Genomic DNA, 21,719 nt, shown 5'->3' with positions numbered 1-21,719 from the left:
AGCTCTGGCCCCGATCAGCCTCTTCTTGTCTGACTAATAATCAGGCTCCTTATGTTTCAATCCTTTTTTTCTCCTAGATCAGAGGTTCCCAAACTGTATGCCGTGGCTCCCTGGGGTGCCTCGGGACACTTGCAGGGGTGCCCTGGGTTGGTGGTCCAGGACCAATTCAAATTATTCATGGTCAATATAATAGGTAAAATCAGTGCTGGTGGCTGCCAGTCATAAAATATGTGGCCAAACAGAAGCAAATCTTATCCCTCACCACACAACTGACCCTAAGGATGACATATAAACGCGATCTACTTAATGTAATATTTCTTCCTAAATTTCTCAATAAGAAATTTATGGCCTAGGGGTGCCGTGAAAAAAATTCTGATATTCTAGGGCGCCGTGATTCAAAAAAGTTTGGAAACCACTGTCCTAGACTATAAACCATACTTGCATACTCTCCTAGGATGAATTTCCAAGAAACACTAGAATTGGGCAAGAGACTATGGGCCAGATGCATCATCGTTTGGAAAGTGATAAAATGGAGAGGGAAAAAGTACCAGCCAATCAGCTCCTAACTGCCATTTTTCAAACACAGCCTGTGACATGGCAGTTAGTACCTGATTGGCTGGTACTTTTTCACTCTCCATTTTATCACTTTCCCATCGATGATGCATCTAGCCGTCTATCTAGAATTGGGAGGTTCGGGGACAAAGCCATGAAAACGGTAACCATGTCCTCCAAACTTTTACACCTGGATGTCCCTTCCAGGACTCTTCAAGAATTTAAATGGTCAAGTATGTTATAAACATTTACAATCAATTTAATCTTGTTATTTCTTCAAGAATTTTATTTAAATAATATGTTGGTAATGCTCGGTTTACTTCCCCTCATTTGCTCTGTACGAGTCACTAGCAAAATACAAATCTATTTCACTATAATGTTTCAGCAATTAAGATTTTTTTGATATTTAAGGGTCTACTTATGATAGAGCACTCAGTAAAAATATACTTTTGCAGTGGCGTCACAACGGGGATGCAGCCCCCACCCGGGATTCACCCGTCAGGGGGTGACACCAAAGTGCTGGCTCCTGCTCAGTGACATCTCCCGGACCCCGAAGTGATGAAAACGGGGGCTGTGATGCATAGCCCCGCCCCTTCCACATAACCCCGTCCCCATCCAGTGACGCTTTTGTGAGCGTGTGTCATTAGGGTGAGTGACGCCTCTGTACTTTTGCATGAAGAAGCCTAATTATCATGTATATTGGTTCTATTAATGTAAACCCAGGATGGCCATACGAGAAAAGCGTATTCTAAGAAATTGCTTAATTCTTAGAATTTTTAGAATCAGGCAATTTTACTGAAGTACTGTACAATTAATTTTTTTCATTTTATTATTAAAATAAATAAAATAGTGTTTATTCTTTTGTGTTTAAAAACAAGTCTATATATAACTTGTCTTTGTCTATAACAATGCTTACACAGTATACTCTCTGGGGTAATATACTAAAGCTTCTAAAACAGAGAATTTGTGATGATGCCAATAGCAACCAACCAGATGCGGTCTATCTTTTTCTAAATGGCAATAGAGAATGGATAGACAGCATCTGATTGGTTGCTATGGGCAACATCACCAATTCTCTGTTTTAGAAGCTTTAGTAAATTTACGTGTGTGTGTGTTTTATGCCATTGTGGGGGCTGTACAAGAGGCAGTGATAAGAGTGGAGAAGTGAACCAGTGGAGAAGTTGCCCAACCAATCAGCATTGACGTAACATTTATAATTTGCATACTATAAAATTATACAGAGCAGCTGATTGGTTGCCGTGGGCAACTTCTCCACTGGCTCACATCGCCACTCTTTTCACTGCTTCATGAATAGACCCCATGTGAGTAATGCTCAGCTGCATCAGGAATAATGTTTTCCTAAATGTAGGTGAAAACTATAACCAAAAAAATTTGGAAATGTTAATAAAACAGGCCCCCTATTTTTTTAAACTGGCTATAAGGAATATACATATTCATTTTTTGTCTATTGTTAAGTTAAGAATTAATAGAATAATCTAGTAATAATAATGTTATAATAATAATAATAATAATAATACAAAAATTAGGGCTTTAGCATCACAGCAGCACAACCCATTCCTCAGGCTGACTTTAATCTAGGCTTGTTAGGGCCTTCTGAACACAGGAGTTACACACTACAGCCAGAGTCTGTGATCAGCGGTAATGAAAGAGTGTCAGAGGTGAAAACAGTGTGAGCTCTGATGCAGTAAATACGGGAAGGAGGGGGGCTCAAAATAGGAAAGATAAATTGCCTCATGCCAAACACCAGCAAAATGCTTTTTATGGATGTCCAGGAAATTATAGCTTGTGTCCATTAGTGCTTTCAGGGTTAATATTGATGTAGATATTATTTCTGTCTGCGATACCATTTCTATGAAATATTATGACTGGGGTAAGCTTCCGCACTAAATCAAATCAATTGATGGAGCCGTTAGGAGCTGAGACTTTATACTCCAGATTGAGCATGAAATATCATGAAGATTGTTCCTTAAAGTGATCACTTAATCATCATTTGTCTGCTCCCTGCCCTGTGCCTTCCACACAGTTCCTCTCCCAGCTGATTCCAGCTGTCATAACTCAATCAGCTGTATAATGACGCTGCGCTCGACAATTCTTACCTGTTACTGAACTTGTAAAGGCCTCTGAGGAAATTATATTTATCCACGCTGACAGATGTCAAGATTAAACTGCAGGTTCATGTCAGGTTTTATATGTAGGATATGTATCTCCAAGATGTAATTACTGGGGCGGTTATTTGAGGTGCATCAAAATGGCTCGCACACATAATCGTACACGTGTGGTTTCAGGTCAGAGTAGGGCACGTCTGTCAGCATGTCTAGTGTTACTGAGATCTGCTGTCAGCCACATCATAAATAGCTGTCACTTATGCTTATTCAAGCATACAGACTGAAAGTCATTGGGGAAAGAGAATGGTTGTATATCCTATAGCAATGCTGTTCTAATGGGAGGGAAATATGTGGATGTTCACGCTCATGTAGTAAAGTCATAATTTTTGTTGCAGAGTTTTATGTTATTTGATTGTACATCTTGTAATGTGCAAACTGACTGGGAAAATCAGACTTGTTATTATGCACAAACAGGATTAATGGTTACAAGGTTACACAGAAACATAGAGTTTGATGGCTGTACGAACCACTTGGCCCATTTAGTTTGCCCATGTACATATGAAGCCACAGAAATGAACGGGGCTCGCGTACATCGTAGACGCACACGCGCCCCATTCAAAGTGAATGGGAGCATCTCTGTGCGCATGGCGGTGTGCCGAGGTGCAGGCACGCCCAGGCACACCGCGCACCTAGAGATGCCGTGTACCCCCTCCTGTGATGCAGGCACGCTCAATGGGCATGGCTCCATCTGTACTTACACACACTTATACGCTAGGGTTCACTTTTGTTGGGAGCCAGTTAACCCACCAGTATATTTTTGGATTGTGGGAGTTAACCAGAGTACCTGGAGGAAACACACGCAAGCACAGGGAGGATATACAAACACTGTTATGGGATATGAACCCATGACCTCAGTGCTGTGAGGCAGTAATGCCAACCATTACACCATCCATACTGCCCTACATATATAGAGACCAACCTTTAAATTGGTCTAAATATAAGTTATATGTTATACCATAATACACAAGCATCAGTAGCTTACTTATGTTTTCCTTGAGTCGTAGAATCTGTAGGGGCCCACTTACTGTACACTTGAGGTCCCTACAGATGTGCCCACATGCACCTGTAGTTAAATCAAACAGTGCCACAGACTTTGCGAATGAGCTGCCCCATGTGTCCCAACACTTTTGTACAAAATATGAATCTTATTGGCATTACAAAAGTGCATTGCATGGTTACCCTGGACACTGGCGCAGGCACTGCATGCAGTTGCTGTGTGTGACTCAGACACTAACTTGGGTAAAAGGAGGTTACAAACTACCCAGGCCTAGGCCTCTGTAAGGGCCTGGGAGTACAGGGGAGGAATAACTGTGACATGAAACAGCACATGATGTACTGTAACAATGAAAATAGATAAAACTAGTACACCCAATGAAACCCCCAGTCGCAATGTACAATCCAGTGAATTTTGTAAAAAGCAGGTTAAAGAATAAATTAACAAATTACATCTGTACAAATTTCCCACATCCCATGTTTTAATCTCTTTTTATCTACTAGAATCTAAACCACACATGCCTACTAACCTGGAATATCCAAGAGAATGCATAATTCTAAGAAGCACTCCTGGATTCTTAAACCTTTGATGTGGGGGGGGGGGGGGGGCAAGGGACAGAGTCTCGATGACAGATTCTTCCAGAGCATAAATCTAAATAATAATAATAATAATAATAATAATAATAATAGTGAGGTGCAGACGGGATGGCAGATTTAAAAAATAGGCCCCAAACAGCACATGCTGCAAAGAAGAAAAAGAGGTGCAATGAGGTAGCTGGATGGCCAAGCTAAGCGACACAAGTGTGCGGCACATACACCTGGCCCATCTAGGAGTTACAGTTACAGACAGGATGGCACAAAAAAAAAAATAGTCCCCAAACAGCACATGATGCAAAGAAGAAAAAGAGGTGCAAGATGGAATTGTCCTTGGGCCCTCCCACCCACCCTTATGTTGTATAAACAGGACATGCACACTTTAACAAACCCATCATTTCAGCGACAGGGTCTGCCACACGACTGTGGCTGAAATGACTGGTTTGTTTGGGCCCCCACCAAAAAAAGAAGCACTCAATCTCTCCTTGCACAAACTGGCTCTACAGAGGCAAGATGTCCACCTCATCCTCATCCTCCGATTCCTCACCCCTTTCACTGTGTACATCCTCCTCACAGAGTATTAATTCGTCCCCATTGGAATCCACCATCACAGGTCCCTGTGTACTTTCTGGAGGCAATTGCTGGTAAAGGTCTTCCCGGAGGAATTTATAATTCATTTTGATGAACACCATCTTCTCCACATTTTGTGGAAGTAACCTCCTACGCCGATCGCTGACAAGGTTACCGGCTGCACCAAACACTCTTTCGGAGTACAGACTGGAGGGGGGGCAACTTATGTAAAATAAAGCCAGTTTCTGCAAGGGCCTCCAAATTGCCTCCTTTTCCTGCCAGTATACATACGGACTGTCTGACATGCCTCCTTGGATGCTGTCACTCATATAATCTTCCACCATTCTTTCAATGGTGACAGAATCATATGCAGTGACAATAGACATATCAGTAATCATTGGCAGGTCCTTCAGTCCAGACCAGATGTCAGCTTTCGCTCCTGACTGCCCTGCATCACCGCCAGCGGGTGGGCTAGGAAATCTTATCCTTTTCCTTGCAGCCCCAGTGACAGGAGAAATTGAAGGACGAGCTGTTGACGGGTCACGTTCCGCTTGATTTGGCAATTTACTTACCAGCAGGTCTTTGCACCTCTGCAGACTTGTGTCTGCTGGAAAGAGAGATACAACGTAGGCTTTAAACCTAGGATCGAGCACAGTGGCCAAAATGTAGTGCTCTGATTTCAACAGATTGACCACCCTTGAATCCTGGCAAAGCGAATGAAGGGCTCCATCCACAAGTCCCACATACTTTGCGGAATCACTCCATCTTAGCTCCTCCTTCAATTTCTCCAGTTGCTTCTGCAAAAGCCTGATAAGGGGAATGACCTGACTCAAGCTGGCAGTGTCTGAACTGACTTCACGTGTGGCAAGTTCGAAGCGTTGGAGAACCTTGCACAAGACGGAAATCATTCTCCACTGCGCTTGAGTCAGGTGCATTACCCCTCCTTTACCTATATCGTAGGTGGATGTATAGGCTTGAATGGCCTTTTGCTGCTCCTCCGTCCTCTGAAGCATATAGAGTGTTGAATTATACCTCGTTACCTCCTCTTGCTTCAGTTGATGGCAGGGCAAGTTCAGGAGTACTTGCTGGCACTCCAGTCTTCGGCACGCGATGGCTGAATGCCGAAAGTGGCCCGCAATTTTTCGGGCCACTGACAGCATCTCCTGCACACCCCTGTTATTTTAAAAAAAATTCTGCACCAACAAATTAATTGTATGTGCAAAACATGGGACGTGCTGGAATTTGCCTAGATGTAATGCACGCACAATATTGGTGGCGTTGTCCGATATCACAAATCCCCTGGAGACTCCAATTGAGGTAAGCCATTCTGCAATGATGTTCCTCAGTTTCCATAAGAGGTTGTCAGCTGTGTGCCTCTTATAGAAAGACGGTGATACATAGTCTAGCCTGCCTAGGACCGAGTTGGCGTTTGCAAGATGCTGCTACTGGTGCCGCTGCTGTTGTTGCTGCGGGAGGCCATACCTCTACCCAGTGGGCTGTTATTGTCATATAGTCCTTAGTCTGCCCTGTTCCACTTGTCCACATGTCCGTGGTTAAGTGGACACTGGATACAACCGCATTTTGTAGGACACTGGTGACTCTTTTTCTGACGTCTGTGTACATTCTCGAGATCGCCTGCCTAGAGAAGTGGAACCTAGATGGGATTTGATACCGGGGACACAGTACCTTAAACAAATCTCTAAGTCCTACTTAATTAATGGCGGATACCGGATGCACGTCTAACACCAACATAGCTGTCAAGGCCTCAGTTATCCGCTTTGCAAAAGGATGACTGCTGTCATATTTCATCTTCCTCACAAAGGACTGTTGGACAGTCAATTGCTTACTGGAAGTAGTTCAAGTGTTCTTCCGACTTCCCCTCTGGGATGATGATCGACTCCCAGCAGCAACAACAGCAGTGGCAGCAACAGCAGGCGTACCACTCAAGGATCCTCCGGAGGAATCCCGGTTAGGAGAGGACTCCTCAGTCTTGACAGTGACATGGCCTGCAGGACTATTGACTTTCCTGACTGAGGAGGAAGTTGACGTTGAGGGATTTGGTGGTGTGGCTTGCAGGAGCTTGGGTACAGGAGGAAGAAGGGATTTAGGTGTCAGTGGACTGCTTACGCTCTTACCCAAAGTTTCACAACTTGACACTGACTTCTGATGAATGCTCAGCAGGTGACGTATAAGGGAGGATGTTCCTAGGTGGTTAACATCCTTACCCCTACTTATTACAGATAGACAGAGGCAACAGATGGCTTGACACATGTTGTTCGGATTTGTGGAGAAATAATTCCACACCGAAGAGGTGGGTTTTTTGGTAGTATGCCCAGGCATCACAATGGGCTTCTTCATCCCAAGGACAACAGGTGTCTCCCCCGGTGCCTGACTTATACAAACCACATCACCATCAGATTCCTCATCGTCAACTTCCTCAGCGCCAGCAACACCCATATCCTCATCCTGGTGTACTTCAAAAGTGACATCTTCAATTTCAATATCAGGAGCTGGACTGTGGGTGCTCCTTCCAGCACTTGCAGGGAGTGTGCAAATGGTGGAAGGAGCCACCTCTTCCCGTCCAGTGTTGGGAAGGTCAGGCATCGCAACCGCCGACACACTTGGACTCTCCTTGGGGGTTTGTGATACCATCTCAGAACGTACAGCTCTTTTCTGTGCTCTTTCCAGCTTAACTCTTATCATTTTTCATTTTTGTAGTGGGAGGATGAGGGCTTCCGTCGTCATGTGAAGCTGAACCACTAGCCATGAACATAGGCCAGGGCCTCAGCCGTTCCTTGCCACGCGGCTCCTAATATGGAATCTAAATCCTGCAAGAATCCGACAGCGGGATGATGACGTTTTGCTGCGTTCTGGTTTCCTAGTCATGCGGGAAAACCCGAGCCTGGCTTGGAACCGAACTCGGAAGGCAAAGTCCGGTAGGGTTCGGTTCTCTGAGAACCGAACCCGCTCATCTCTATATTATACTAATAATAATGATAATAATGATAAAGATAATAATGATAATAATAATAATAATAATAATAACAACAACAACAATCAGATGAGGACTGGACCTTTGTCTTTTGTTCTGTATACAGTATGGTAGAAATGCTTTCTGTGAGATAGCTTTCCCTATATGTCTATATAGTGATTGATTTACTAAGCCAGAGGTTCCCAAACTGTGTGCCGTGGCTCCTTGGGGTGCCTCGGGACACTTGCAGGGGTTGGTGGTCCAGGACCAATGCAAATTATTCATGGTCAATATAATAGGCAAAACCAGTGCTGGTGGCTGCCAGTCATAAAATATGTGGCCAAACAGAAGCAAATCTTGTCTCTCACCACACAACTGACCCTAAGCATGACATATAAACGCGATCTACTTAATGTAATATTTCTTTCTAAATTTCTCAATAAGAAATTTTTAGTCTATGGGTGCCGTGAAAAAAATTCTGATATTCTAGGGCGCCGTGATTCAAAAAAGTGTGGAAACCACTGTACTAAGCCTTGGATGGAGGTAAAGTGGACGGAGATAAAGTACCAGCCAGTCAGCTCCTGACTGTAATTTTTCAAACACAGCCTGTGACATGGCAGTTAGGTGCTGATTGGCTGGTACTTTATCTCCATCCACTTTATCACCATTCATGGCTTAGTAAATAGACCTTTGAGTGTCCATAAGGACAGCACAGTGTTTACATGTGACCTGGGTGCTTTCAGGTTCACTAAAACTATGGGAAGTTATTCATTCTGGTGATGTAATTTGTATGACAATGGCCTCCTAGTGACAGACAGGTACCATAGATAAAAACCTAGGTTCAGATTTAGGGGGCATTCCAGGAGTGCGCATACAGTATATAGTATACTGGAATGCCATGCTGCTGCTAAGTCCCCAGTCCAATACATATAAATAGTATGATGTGGTCATGACTTTCTATCCCTATTGCTTGATAGCTATCCTTAAATTGGGAAAAGCAGTTTGCAATCTCTATGGTTTTTTCTGACTTTATTAATGAATAATCAATTCGATCCAATTCGGTTATGCCATGTGTAATGAATTAGACACATATATGTGTGAACAATGTCCAAATAAATTAAGAAGGTTATCCATGGATCAGGATACTAAACCATTCATTCTGTACATAGATAATGTATACGCTGTGTGTGGATGGCAGAAGTTTAATCATTGCCATCCACTTTTGTAGTAGAGATGAGCAGGTTCGGTTACCTGAGAACAGAACCCTACCGGGCCACTACCTGAGCCCGGATCCGAGTCAGGCTCGGGTTTTCCTGCCTGACTCAGAAACCAGAACAAGTCAAAACGTCATCATCCCGCTGTCGAATTCTCACGGGGTTTGGATTCCATATACTGCATCAGTACAGTGGTAGTGTCTTGTGCTGCATCAGTCCAGTCACAGTGGGCTTGTCCTCTGCTGCCATATGTCCAGTGCTGCTGTATAAGTTCAGTCCATTGCAGTGGTGCTGTGTTATCCTGCATCAGTCCAGTGGTGGTGTTCCTGTGCTGCAGTATATGTCCAGTGGTACTGCTGTATATGTCCAGTGATACTGCCGTATAAATCCAGTGATACTGCTGCATATGTCCAGTGGTACGGCCATATAATTCCAGCGGTACTGGCGTATAAATCCAGTCCAGTGATACTGCCGTATATGTCCAGTGATACTGCCGTAAATGTCCTGTGGTACTGCCGTATAATTCCAGTGGTGCTGCCGTATAATTCCAGTGGTACTGCCGTATAATTCCAGCGGTACTGGCATATAAATCTAGTCCAGTGATACTGCCGTATATGTCCAACGGTACTGCCGTGTAAATCCAGCGATACTGCCGTATATGTCCAGTGATACTGCCGTATGTGTCCACTGGTACTGCCGTATAAATCCAGTGGTACTGGTGTATAAATCCAGCCCAGTGATACTGCCGAATATGTCCAGTGGTACTGATGTATAAATCGAGTGGTACTGGCGTATAAATCCAGTCCAGTAATACAGCCATATATGTCCAGTGGTACAGCCATATAAATCCAGTGATACTGCTGTATATGTCCAGTGGTACTGCCGTATAAATCCAGTGGTACTGGCGTATAAATCCAGTCCAGTGATACTGCTGCATATGTCCAGAGGCACTACTGTATAATTCCAGTGATACTGCCGTATAATTCTAGTGGTACTGGCGTATAAGTCCAGCGATACTGCCATATAAATGCAGTCCAGTGGTACTGCCGTATAATTCCAGTGATACTGCAATATAATTCCAGTGATACTGCCGTATAATCCCAGTGATACTGCCGTATAATTTCAGTGGTACTGACGTATAAGTCCAGTGATACTGCAATATAAATCCAGTCCAGTGGTTCTGCCGTATAAATCCAGTGGTACTGCCATATAATTCCAGTGATACTGCCGTATAATTCCAGTGGTACTGCCGTATAAATCCAGTGGTACTGGCGTATAAATCCAGTCCAGTGATACTGCCGTATATGTCCAGTGGCACTACTGTATAATTCCAGTGATACTGCCGTATAATTCTAGTGGTACTGGCATATAAATCCAGTGATACTGCCATATAAATTCAGTCCAGTGGTACTGCCGTATAATTCCAGTGGTACTGCCGTATAATTCCAGTTATACTGCAGTATAATTCCAGTGGTACTGCAATATAATTCAAGTGATACTGCCGTATAATTCCAGTGGTACTGCCGTATAAATCCAGTGGTACTGGCGTATTACTCCAGTCCTGTGATACTGCCGTATATGTCCAGTGGCACTACTGTATAATTCCAGTGATACTGCCGTATAATTCTAGTGGTACTGGCATATAAATCCAGTGATACTGCCATATTAATGCAGTCCAGTGGTACGCCGTATAATTCCAGTGATACTGCAGTTTAATTCCAGTGATACTGCCGTATAATTCCAGTGATACTGCCGTATAATTTCAGTGGTACTGGCGTATAAATCCAGTGATACTGTCATATAAATCCAGTCCAGTGGTTCTGCCATATAATTTCAAGTGATACTGCCGTATAATTCCAGTGATGCTGCAGTATAATTCCAGTGGTACTGGTGTATAAATCCAGTGATGCTGCCGTATAAATCCAGTCCAGTGGTTCTGCAGTATAAATCCAGTGGTACTGCCATATAACTCCAGCGATACTGCCATATAATTCCAGTGATACTGCCATAATTCTAGTGGTACTGGCGTATAAATCCAGTGATACTGCCGCATAAATCCAGTCCAGTGGTACTGCCGTATAAGTCCAGTGGTACTGCAATATAAATCCAGTGGTACTGCTGTATAATTCCAGTGAAACTGTCGTATAATTCCAGTGAAACTGTCGTATAATTCCAGTGATACTGCCGTAATTCCAGTGGTACTGGCGTATAAATCCAGTGGTACTGGCGTATAAATCCAGTCCAGTGATACTGCCGTATATGTCCAGAGGCACTACTGTATAATTCCAGTGATACTGCCGTATAATTCTAGTGGTACTGACATATAAATCCAGTGATACTGCCATATAATGCAGTCCAGTGGTACTACCGTATAATTCCAGTGAAACTGCAGCATAATTCCAGTGATACTGCTGTATAATTCCAGTGATACTGCCATATAATTTCAGTGGTACTGGCGTATATGTCCAGTGATACTGCCATATAAATCCAGTCCAGTGGTTCTGCCGTATAAGTCCAGTGGTACTGCCATATAATTCAAGTGATACTGCCGTATAATTCCAGTGGTACTGGCGTATAAATCCAGTGGTACTGGCGTATAAATCCAGTCCAGTGATACTGCCGTATATGTCCAGAGGCACTACTGTATAATTCCAGTGATACTGCCGTATAATTCTAGTGGTACTGGCGTATAAGTCCAGCGATACTGCCATATAAATGCAGTCCAGTGGTACTGCCGTATAATTCCAGTGATACTGCAATATAATTCCAGTGATACTGCAATATAATTCCAGTGATACTGCCGTATAATCCCAGTGATACTGCCGTGTAATTTCAGTGGTACTGACGTATAAGTCCAGTGATACTGCAATATAAATCCAGTCCAGTGGTTCTGTCGTATAAATCCAGTGGTACTGCCATATAATTCAAGTGATACTGCCGTATAATTCCAGTGGTACTGCCGTATAAATCCAGTGGTACTGGCGTATAAATCCAGTCCAGTGATACTGCCGTATATGTCCAGTGGCACTACTGTATAATTCCAGTGATTCTGCCGTATAATTCTAGTGGTACTGGCATATAAATCCAGTGATACTGCCATATAAATGCAGTCCAGTGGTACTGCCGTATAATTCCAGTGGTACTGCCGTGTAATTCCAGTTATACTGCAGTATAATTCCAGTGATACTGCCGTATAATTCCAGTGATACTGCCGTATAATTTCAGTGGTACTGGTGTATGAATCCAGTGGTACTGCCATATAATTCAAGTGATACTGCCGTATAATTCCAGTGGTACTGCCGTATAAATCCAGTGGTACTGGCGTATTACTCCAGTCCAGTGATACTGCCGTATATGTCCAGTGGCACTACTGTATAATTCCAGTGATACTGCCGTATAATTCTAGTGGTACTGGCATATAAATCCAGTGATACTGCCATATTAATGCAGTCCAGTGGTACGCCGTATAATTCCAGTGATACTGCCGTATAATTCCAGTGATACTGCCGTATAATTCCAGTGATACTGCCGTATAATTTCAGTGGTACTGGCGTATAAATCCAGTGATACTGTCATATAAATCCAGTCCAGTGGTTCTGCCATATAATTTCAAGTGATACTGCCGTATAATTCCAGTGATACTGCAGTATAATTCCAGTGGTACTGGTGTATAAATCCAGTGATGCTGCTGTATAAATCCAGTCCAGTGGTTCTGCAGTATAAATCCAGTGGTACTGCCATATAACTCCAGCGATACTGCCATATAATTCCAGTGATACTGCCATAATTCCAGTGGTACTGGCGTATAAATCCAGTCCAGTGGTACTGCCGTATAAGTCCAGTGGTACTGCCATATAAATCCAGTGGTACTGCTGTATAATTCCAGTGAAATTGTCGTATAATTCCAGTGAAACTGTCGTATAATTCCAGTGATACTGCCATATAATTCCAGTGAGACTGCCGTAATTCCAGTGGTACTGGCGTATAAATCCAGTGGTACTGGCGTATAAATCCAGTCCAGTGATACTGCCGTATATGTCCAGAGGCACTACTGTATAATTCCAGTGATACTGCCGTATAATTCTAGTGGTACTGCCATATAAATCCAGTGATACTGCCATATAATGCAGTCCAGTGGTACTACCGTATAATTCCAGTGATACTGCAGCATAATTCCAGTGATACTGCCGTATAATTCCAGTGATACTGCCGTATAATTTCAGTGGTACTGGCGTATATGTCCAGTGATACTGCCATATAAATCCAGTCCAGTGGTTCTGCCGTATAAATCCAGTGGTACTGCCATATAATTCAAGTGATACTGCCGTATAATTCCAGTGGTACTGGCGTATAAATCCAGTGGTACTGGCGTATAAATCCAGTCCAGTGATACTGCCGTATATGTCCAGTGGCACTACTGTATAATTCCAGTGATACTGCCGTATAATTCTAGTGGTACTGGCGTATAAGTCCAGTGATACTGCCATATAAATGCAGTCCAGTGGTACTGCCGTATAATTCCAGTGATACTGCAGTATAATTCCAGTGACACTGCCGTATAATTCCAGTGATACTGCCGTATAATTTCAGTGGTACTGGCGTATAAGTCCAGTGATACTGCCATATAAATCCAGTCCAGTGGTTCTGCTGTATAAATCCAGTGGTACTGCCATATAATTCCAGTGATACTGCAGTATAATTCCAGTGGTACTGGTGTATAAGTCCAGTGATGCTGCCGTATAAATCCAGTCCAGTGGTTCTGTAGTATAAATCCAGTGGTACTGCCATATAACTCCAGTGGTTCTGCCGTATAATTCCAGTGATACTGCCATAATTCCAGTGGTACTGGCATATAAATCCAGTGATACTGCCGCATAAATCCAGTCCAGTGGTACTGCCGTATAAGTCCAGTGGTACTGCCATATAAATCCAGTGGTACGGCTGTATAATTTCAGTGATACTGCCGTATAATTCCAGTGAAACTGTCGTATAATTCCAGTTATACTGCCGTATAATTCCAGTGATACTGCCGTAATTCCAGTTGTACTGGCGTATAAATCCAGTGATACTGATGTATAAATCCAGTCCAGTGGTACTGCCGTATAAATCCAGTGATACTGCCGTATAATTCCAGTGATACTGCCACATAATTCCAGTGATATTGCCGTATAATTCCAGTGGTACTGCCGTATAAATCCAGTCCAGTGGTTCTGCCATATAAATTTAGTGGTGCTGTCCTGTGCTGTATATTATTTACTCCAAATAAAGGGGTTAGAAATATTTAATCCAAATAATTTTCACAGGGTTTGCCTTGTGTGGTGTAGAGGTATGCTCTCCTGTTCCGCATATTGATATATAACTCCACAAAAATAATGGAGAACAAAAATTTGGAGGATAAAATAGGGAAACATAAAGAACCACTTCCTCCTAGTACTGAAGCTGCTGCCACTAGTCATGACATAGATGATGAAATGTCATCAACGTCGTCTGCCAAGGCCGATGCCCAATGTGATAGTAGAGGGCATGTAAAATCCAAAAAGCCAAAGATCAGTAAAAAGACACAAAAAAATAAATTGAAATGGTCTGAGGAGAAACGTAAACTTGCTAATATGCCATTTATGACACGGAGTGACAAGGAACAGCTGAGGCCCTGGCCTATGTTCATGAGTAGTGGTTCAGCTTCACATGACGATGGAAGCCCTCATCCTCCAGCTACAAAAATGATGAGTTAAACTGGCAAAAGCACAGCAAAGAACTGTGCATTCTAAGATGGTATCACAAATCCCCAAGGTGAGTCCAAGTGTGTCGGCAGTTGCGATGCCTGACCTTCCCAACACTGGAAGGGAAGAGGTGGCTCATTCCACCATTTGCACGCCCTCTGCAGGTGCTGGAAGTAGCACCCATAGTCCAGTTTCTGATATTCAAATTGAAGATGTCACTGTTGAAGTACACCAGGATGAGGATATGGGTGTTGCTGGCGCTGAGGAGGAAGTTGATGATGAGGATACTGATGGTGATGTGGTTTGTTTAAATCAGGCACCAGGGGAGACACCTGTCGTGGGATGAAGAAGCCCATTGTGATGCCTGGGCAAAATACCAAAAAAAGCCACCTCTTCGGTGTGAAATTATTTCTCCACAAATCTGGACTACAGGTGTCATGCCATGTGTTTCCTCTGTCAATCTGTAATAAGTAGGGGTAAGGACATTAACCACCTAGGAACATCCTCCCTTATACGTCACTTGCTGCGCATTCATCAGAAGTCAGTGTTAAGTTGTGAAACTTTGGGTAAGAGCACAAGCTAAATCCCTTCTTCCTCTTGTACCCAAGCTCCTGCAAGCCACACCATCAACTCCCTCAATGTCAACTTCCTCCTCAGTCAGGAAAGTCAGTAGTCCTGCAGGCCATGTCACTGGCAAGACTGTGGAGTCATCTCCTAACCGGGATTCCTCCGGAGGATCCTTGAGTGGTACGCCTGCTGCTGATGTTGCTGCCACTGCTGTTGTTGCTGCTGGGAGTCGATCATCATCCCAGAGGGGAAGTCGAAAGACCACTTGTACTACTTCCAGTAAGCAATTGACTGTCCAACAGTCCTTTGTGATGAAGATTAAATATGACAGCAGTCATCTTGTTGCAAAGCGGATAACTGAGAATTTGACAGCTATGTTGGTGTTAGACGTGCGTCCGGTATCCGCCATTAGTTCAGTGGGAGTTAGAGAATTGATGGAGGTAGTGTCCCCCCGGTACCAAATCCCATCTAGTTTCCACTTTGCTAGGCAGGTGATACCGAGAATGTACAGAGACGTCAGAAAAAGTGTCCTCAGTGTCCTAAAATATGCAGTTGTACCCATTGTCCACTTAACCACGAACATGTGGACAAGTGGAACAGGGCAGACTAAGGACTATATGACTGTGACAGTCCACTGGGTAGATGTATGGCCTCCCGCAGAAACAACAGCAGCGGCACCATTAGCAGCATTTCGCAAATGCCAACTCGTTCCTAGGCAGGCTACGCTATGTATCAGCGCTTTCCGTCAGAGGCACACCACTGACAACCTTTTACGGAAACTGAGGGACATCATTGCACAATGGCTTACCCCAATTAGACTCTCCTGGGGATTTGTGATATCGGACGCCACCAATATTGTGCGTGCATTACATCTGGGCAAATTCCAGCACGTCCCATGTTTTGCACATACAATTAATTTGGTGGTGCAGAATTTTTTTTAAAAATGACAGGGGCATGCAGGAGATGCTGTCGGTGGCCCTAAAAATTGCGGGCCACTTTCGACATTAAGCCACCGCATGCCAAAGACTGGAGTGCCAGCAACCACTCCTGAACCTGCTCTGCCATCACCTGAAGCAAGAGGTAGTAACGAGGTAAAATTCAACACTCTATATGCTTCAGAGGATGGAGGAGCAGCAATAGGCCATTCAAGCCTATACATCCACCTATGATATAGGCAAAGGAGGGGGAATGCACCTGACTCAAGCGCAGTGGAGAATGATTTCCGTCTTGTGCAAGGTTCCCCATCCCTTCGAACTTGCCACACGTGAAGTCAGTTCAGACACTACCAGCTTGAGTCAAGTCATTCCCCTCATCAGGCTTTTGCAGAAGCAACTAGAGAAATTGAAGGAGGAGCTAAGATGGAGCGATTCCGCAAAGTATGTGGGACTTGTGGATGGAGCCCTTCATTCGCTTTGCCAGGATTCAAGGGTGGTCAATCTGTTGAAATCAGAGCACTACATTTTGGCCACCGTGCTCGATCCTAGGTTTAAATCCTATGTTGTATCTCTCTTTCCAGCAGACACAAGTCTGCAGAGGTTCAAAGAAAATTGTCAACTCAAGCGGAACGTGACCCGTCAACAGCTCCTCCATAATTTTCCCCCGCAACTGGGGCTGTGAGGAAAAGGATTTATTTTCCTAGCCCACCCGCTGGCGGTGATGCAGGGCAGTCAGGACCGAGTGCTGACATCTAGTCGGGATTGAAGGACCTATCAACGATTACTGACTTGTCTACTGTCACTGCATATGATTCTGTCACCATTGAAAGAATGATGGAGGATTATATGAGTGGTACAGTAGCATCCAAGTAGGCATGTCAGACAGTCTGTATGTATACTAGCAGGAAAAAGATGCAATTTGGATGCCTTTGCAGAAACTGGCTTTATTTTACCTAAGTTGCCCCCCCCCCTCCAGTCTGTACTCCGAAAGAGTGTTTAGGGCAGCCGGTAACCTTGTCAGCGATTGGCGTAGGAGGTTACTTCCACAAAATGTGGAGAAGATGATGTTCATCAAAATTAATTATAAATTCCTCCGGGAAGACCTTTACCAGCAATTGCCTCCAGAAAGTACAAAGGGACCTGTGATGGTGGATTCCAGTGGGGATGAATTAATACTCTGTGAGGAGGAGGATGTACACACTGAACGGGGTGAGGATGAGGATGAGGTGGACATCTTGCCTCTGTAGAGCCAGTTTGTGCAAGGAGAGATTGATTGCTTCTTTTTTGGTGGGGGGCCCAAACAAACCAGTTATTTCAGCCACAGTCGTTTGGCAGACCCTGTCGCTGTAATGATTGGTTTGTTAAAGTGTGCATGTCCTGTTTATACAACATAAGGGTGGGTGGGAGGGCCTAAGGACAATTCCATCTTGCACTTCTTTTTCTTCTTTGCATCATGTGCTATTTGGGGACTAGTTTTTAAAAGTGACATCCTGTCTGACACTGCCGTACAACTCCAGGGATACTGCTGTATAAGTCCAGGGGTACTGCCGTTTAAGTCCAGTCCAGTGGTGCTGTCTTGTGCTGCCATAAGTCCAGTGGTGGTGTCCTGTGCTGTATATTATTTACTCCAAATAAAAGGGTTATATACATTACTTATATTATTATCCAAATAATTTTTACAGGCTTTGCTGTGTGTGTGTGGTTTAGGGGTACGCTCTCCTGTGCCACCAATATTGTGCGTGTATTACATCTGGGCAAATTCCATCACGTCCCGTGTTGTTTGTGCTGCACACTTGTATTGCTTAGCTTAGTCATATAGCTACCTCATTGCACCTCTTTTTCTTCTTTGCATGATGTGCTGTTTGGGGCCTAGTTTTTTTAAGTGCCATCCTGTCTGCAACTGCAGTGCCACTCCTAGATAGGCAGGTGTTTGTGCCGCACACTTGTGTCGCTTAGCTTAGACATACAGCTACCTCATTGCACCTCTTTTTCTTCTTTGCATCATGTGCTGTTTGGGGCCTAGTTTGTTTTAGTGCCATCCTGTCTGCCATTGCAGTGCCACTCCTAGATGGGCCAGGTGTTTGTGCCGCACACTTGTATAACTTAGCTTAGCCATCCAGCACCTAATTGCACCTCTTTTTTCTTCTTTGCATCATGTGCTGTTTGGGGCCTATTTTTTAAATCTACCATTCTGTCTGACACTGCAGCGCCACTCCTAGATGGGCCAGGTGTTTGTGCCGCACACCTCGGTGCAACCATTTGGCCTAAAAACAATATTGTGGGGTGTGAGGTGTTCAGAATAGACTGGAAATGAGTGGAAATGAATGTTTTTGAGGTTAATTACTGTAGGATCAAAATTACCCCCAAATTCTGTGATTTTAGCTGTTTTTACGGTTTTTTTAAAATTCATCCAGAACCAAAACCTAAATCAAAACACGAAAGGGTGGTTTTGGCAAACCAATCCAGATTCAAAACACGAGCATGGAACCAGAACCAGAACCAAAACACGAAAAGTGCCTGCCACACATCTGTACTTTGTAGTGCATTTGCAGCCATTGACCCTCATTCCGAGTTTTTCGCTCGCTAGCTACTTTTAGCAGAAATGCAAACACAAAGCCGCCGCCCTCTGGGAGTGTATTTTAGCATAGCAGAATTGCTAACGAAAGATTAGCAATTGCTAACGAAAGATTAGCAATTCTGTTAATATTGGGGGTCATTCCGAGTTGTTCGCTCGTTATTTTTTTCTCGAAACGGAGCGAATAGTCGTTAATGCACATGCGCAATGTCCGCAGTGCGACTGCGCCAAGTAAATTTGCTATGCAGTTAGGAATTTTACTCACGGCATTACGAGGTTTTTTCTTCCTTCTGGTGATCGGAATGTGATTGACAGGAAGTGGGTGTTTCTGGGCGGAAACTGGCCGTTTTATGGGAGTGTGTGAAAAAACGCTACCATTTCTGGGAAAAACGCGGGAGTGGCTGGAGAAACGAAGGAGTGTCTGGGCGAACGCTGGGTGTGTTTGTGACGTCAAACCATGAACGACAAGCACTGAACTGATCGCAGATGCCGAGTAAGTGTGGAGCTACTCAGAAACTGCTAAGAAGTGTCTATTCGCAATTCTGCTAATCTTTCTTTCGCAATTTTGAGAAGCTAAGATTCACTCCCAGTAGGCGGCGGCTTAGCGTGTGCAAAGCTGCTAAAAGCAGCTTGCGAGCGAACAACTCGGAATGACCCCCATTAGCAGAATTGCTAACGAAAGCAATTTCCTTGCAGTTTCTGAGTAACAAGAAAAAAGGAATTGGATTCCCCAGCACCCTGGATGATAACAGTAACCAGATATAAATCCCACATGATAATAGAATTCAGAGATCTTCGTTACACATATTTGCGCAAATGTGTGGTTAAGCCCCAAAGCCGCATCAAGGCCTCTCTGTATATTTGGGGTCCCTAGCGCTATATCTAGGTGCAGGGTGTGGCACCCCAAAACACCAGAATGAGCCAGAAAGCCCAGCGTGGCATACCAGTGTAAAAAACTATAGTGTTAATAAATTAGTATTTAGGAAGCCAAAGCTATAGAGAGGGTGATACAAACATGAAATGTAATTAAAATAGAGAAATAGTGTTAGAAAATTAATAAGTGAAAAGTGTTAATAGAATGTAAAGGTATGCCACACTAAAGCCATCCAGCTCAGCCAGTCCAGAGGCACCACACCTCACACCTCAATTACCCCATTCTAGGTCTAATATTAACCAGCAAGGAGCCACATGATAATGGCTCCTTACTAAAATATGTCTAAGCTAAGAGCTACCTACCTTGGAGCAACCCCATAATGCTCCATGTGGCATGTCAGGGCCTGCACCTCCTCCTAATGCAGGACCTCTCTGCCTCTCACAACAGACATATAGATTGGTAAATGCTCAATTAGCTTAGTGATATCATTCAGGTGCTCGAAAGGAAGGGGTATTTCTGAGCAAGAAAAAAGGAATTGGATTCCCCAGCACCCTGGATGATAACAGTAACCAGATATAAATCCCACATGATAATAGAATTCAGAGATCTTCGTTACACATATTTGCGCAAATGTGTGGTTAAGCCCCAAAGCCGCATCAAGGCCTCTCTGTATATTTGGGGTCCCTAGCGCTATATCTAGGTGCAGGGTGTGGCACCCCAAAACACCAGAATGAGCCAGAAAGCCCAGCGTGGCATACCAGTGTAAAAAACTATAGTGTTAATAAATTAGTATTTAGGAAGCCGAAGCTATAGAGAGGGTGATACAAACATGAAATGTAATTAAAATAGAGAAATAGTGTTAGAAAATTAATAAGTGAAAAGTGTTAATAGAATGTAAAGGTATGCCACACTAAAGCCATCCAGCTCAGCCAGTCCAGAGGCACCACACCTCACACCTCAATTACCCCATTCTGGGTCTAATATTAACCAGCAAGGAGCCACATGATAATGGCTCCTTACTAAAATATGTCTAAGCTAAGAGCTAGTAGCTCCAGACCTACTCCTAGATTGCGATCACCTCAGTCCGTTTAGCTCCTGGTTTGACGTCACAAACACGCCCAGCGTCCGAACAGCCACTCCTCCGTTTCTCCAGACACTCCTGCGTTTTTACCTGGCACGCCTGCGTTTTTTTAGCACACTCCCTGAAAACGGCCAGTTTCCGCCCAGAAACTCCAACTTTCTGTCATTCAGCAGAGCGATTGAAAAGCTTTGTTCGCCTGTGAGTAAAATAGCATACTTTTGTGTAAATTTGCTTAGCGCGTGCGCCCTGAGATGCATACGCATGCGCAGAACTGCCGGATTTTAGCCTATTAGCAATTCTGCTAAAATTAGCAGCGAGCGAACAACTCGGAATGAGGGCCATTGTTCAGCATGAATGCAGTGAATAAATACACACTTCTGCAGCTCCTGTAGTGATTTGAACAAAGACCACTTTACATTGTAGGCATATTACCCTATGCAAGCAAAAGTAATATCACCTCAGCAAATAATAATAGTATGATATATTCAACATTAAGGACTCGATTTAAAAAGAAAAGCCAATACAAGTTTACATTTTTACCAGTTTTCATTTTCATTGCTTTTCACCTGGCTTTCTACTCTATATTTAAATTACACGTTAAAGGTCTGTTATTGCAATTTCCATCCAATGCAAAAGACGGCAACATATGTATGTTTCCACACTGCGCATGCGCTGAAGGATGTTGTGGGGTGCAGAGCACTGTGGATGAGCTTTTTTCCATTGTATGTAGACAGAACATCACTTTCAGATGGCATTATGGTTTTTTTTTTACAGTAGATTTGCATTGTGTGTTCTTTAAATTGTGGAAGTGCCCAGACCCCATTGGAAGCTATGGGTCTGACAATTCCACTATGGACCTGATTCAGAGATTTCCGCAAATGCATTCA

Source organism: Pseudophryne corroboree, chromosome 11 (genome assembly GCF_028390025.1).
Source record: "Pseudophryne corroboree isolate aPseCor3 chromosome 11, aPseCor3.hap2, whole genome shotgun sequence".
Taxonomy (NCBI): Eukaryota; Metazoa; Chordata; class Amphibia; order Anura; family Myobatrachidae; genus Pseudophryne; species Pseudophryne corroboree.
Note: the sequence above shows the minus strand (reverse complement) of the source record.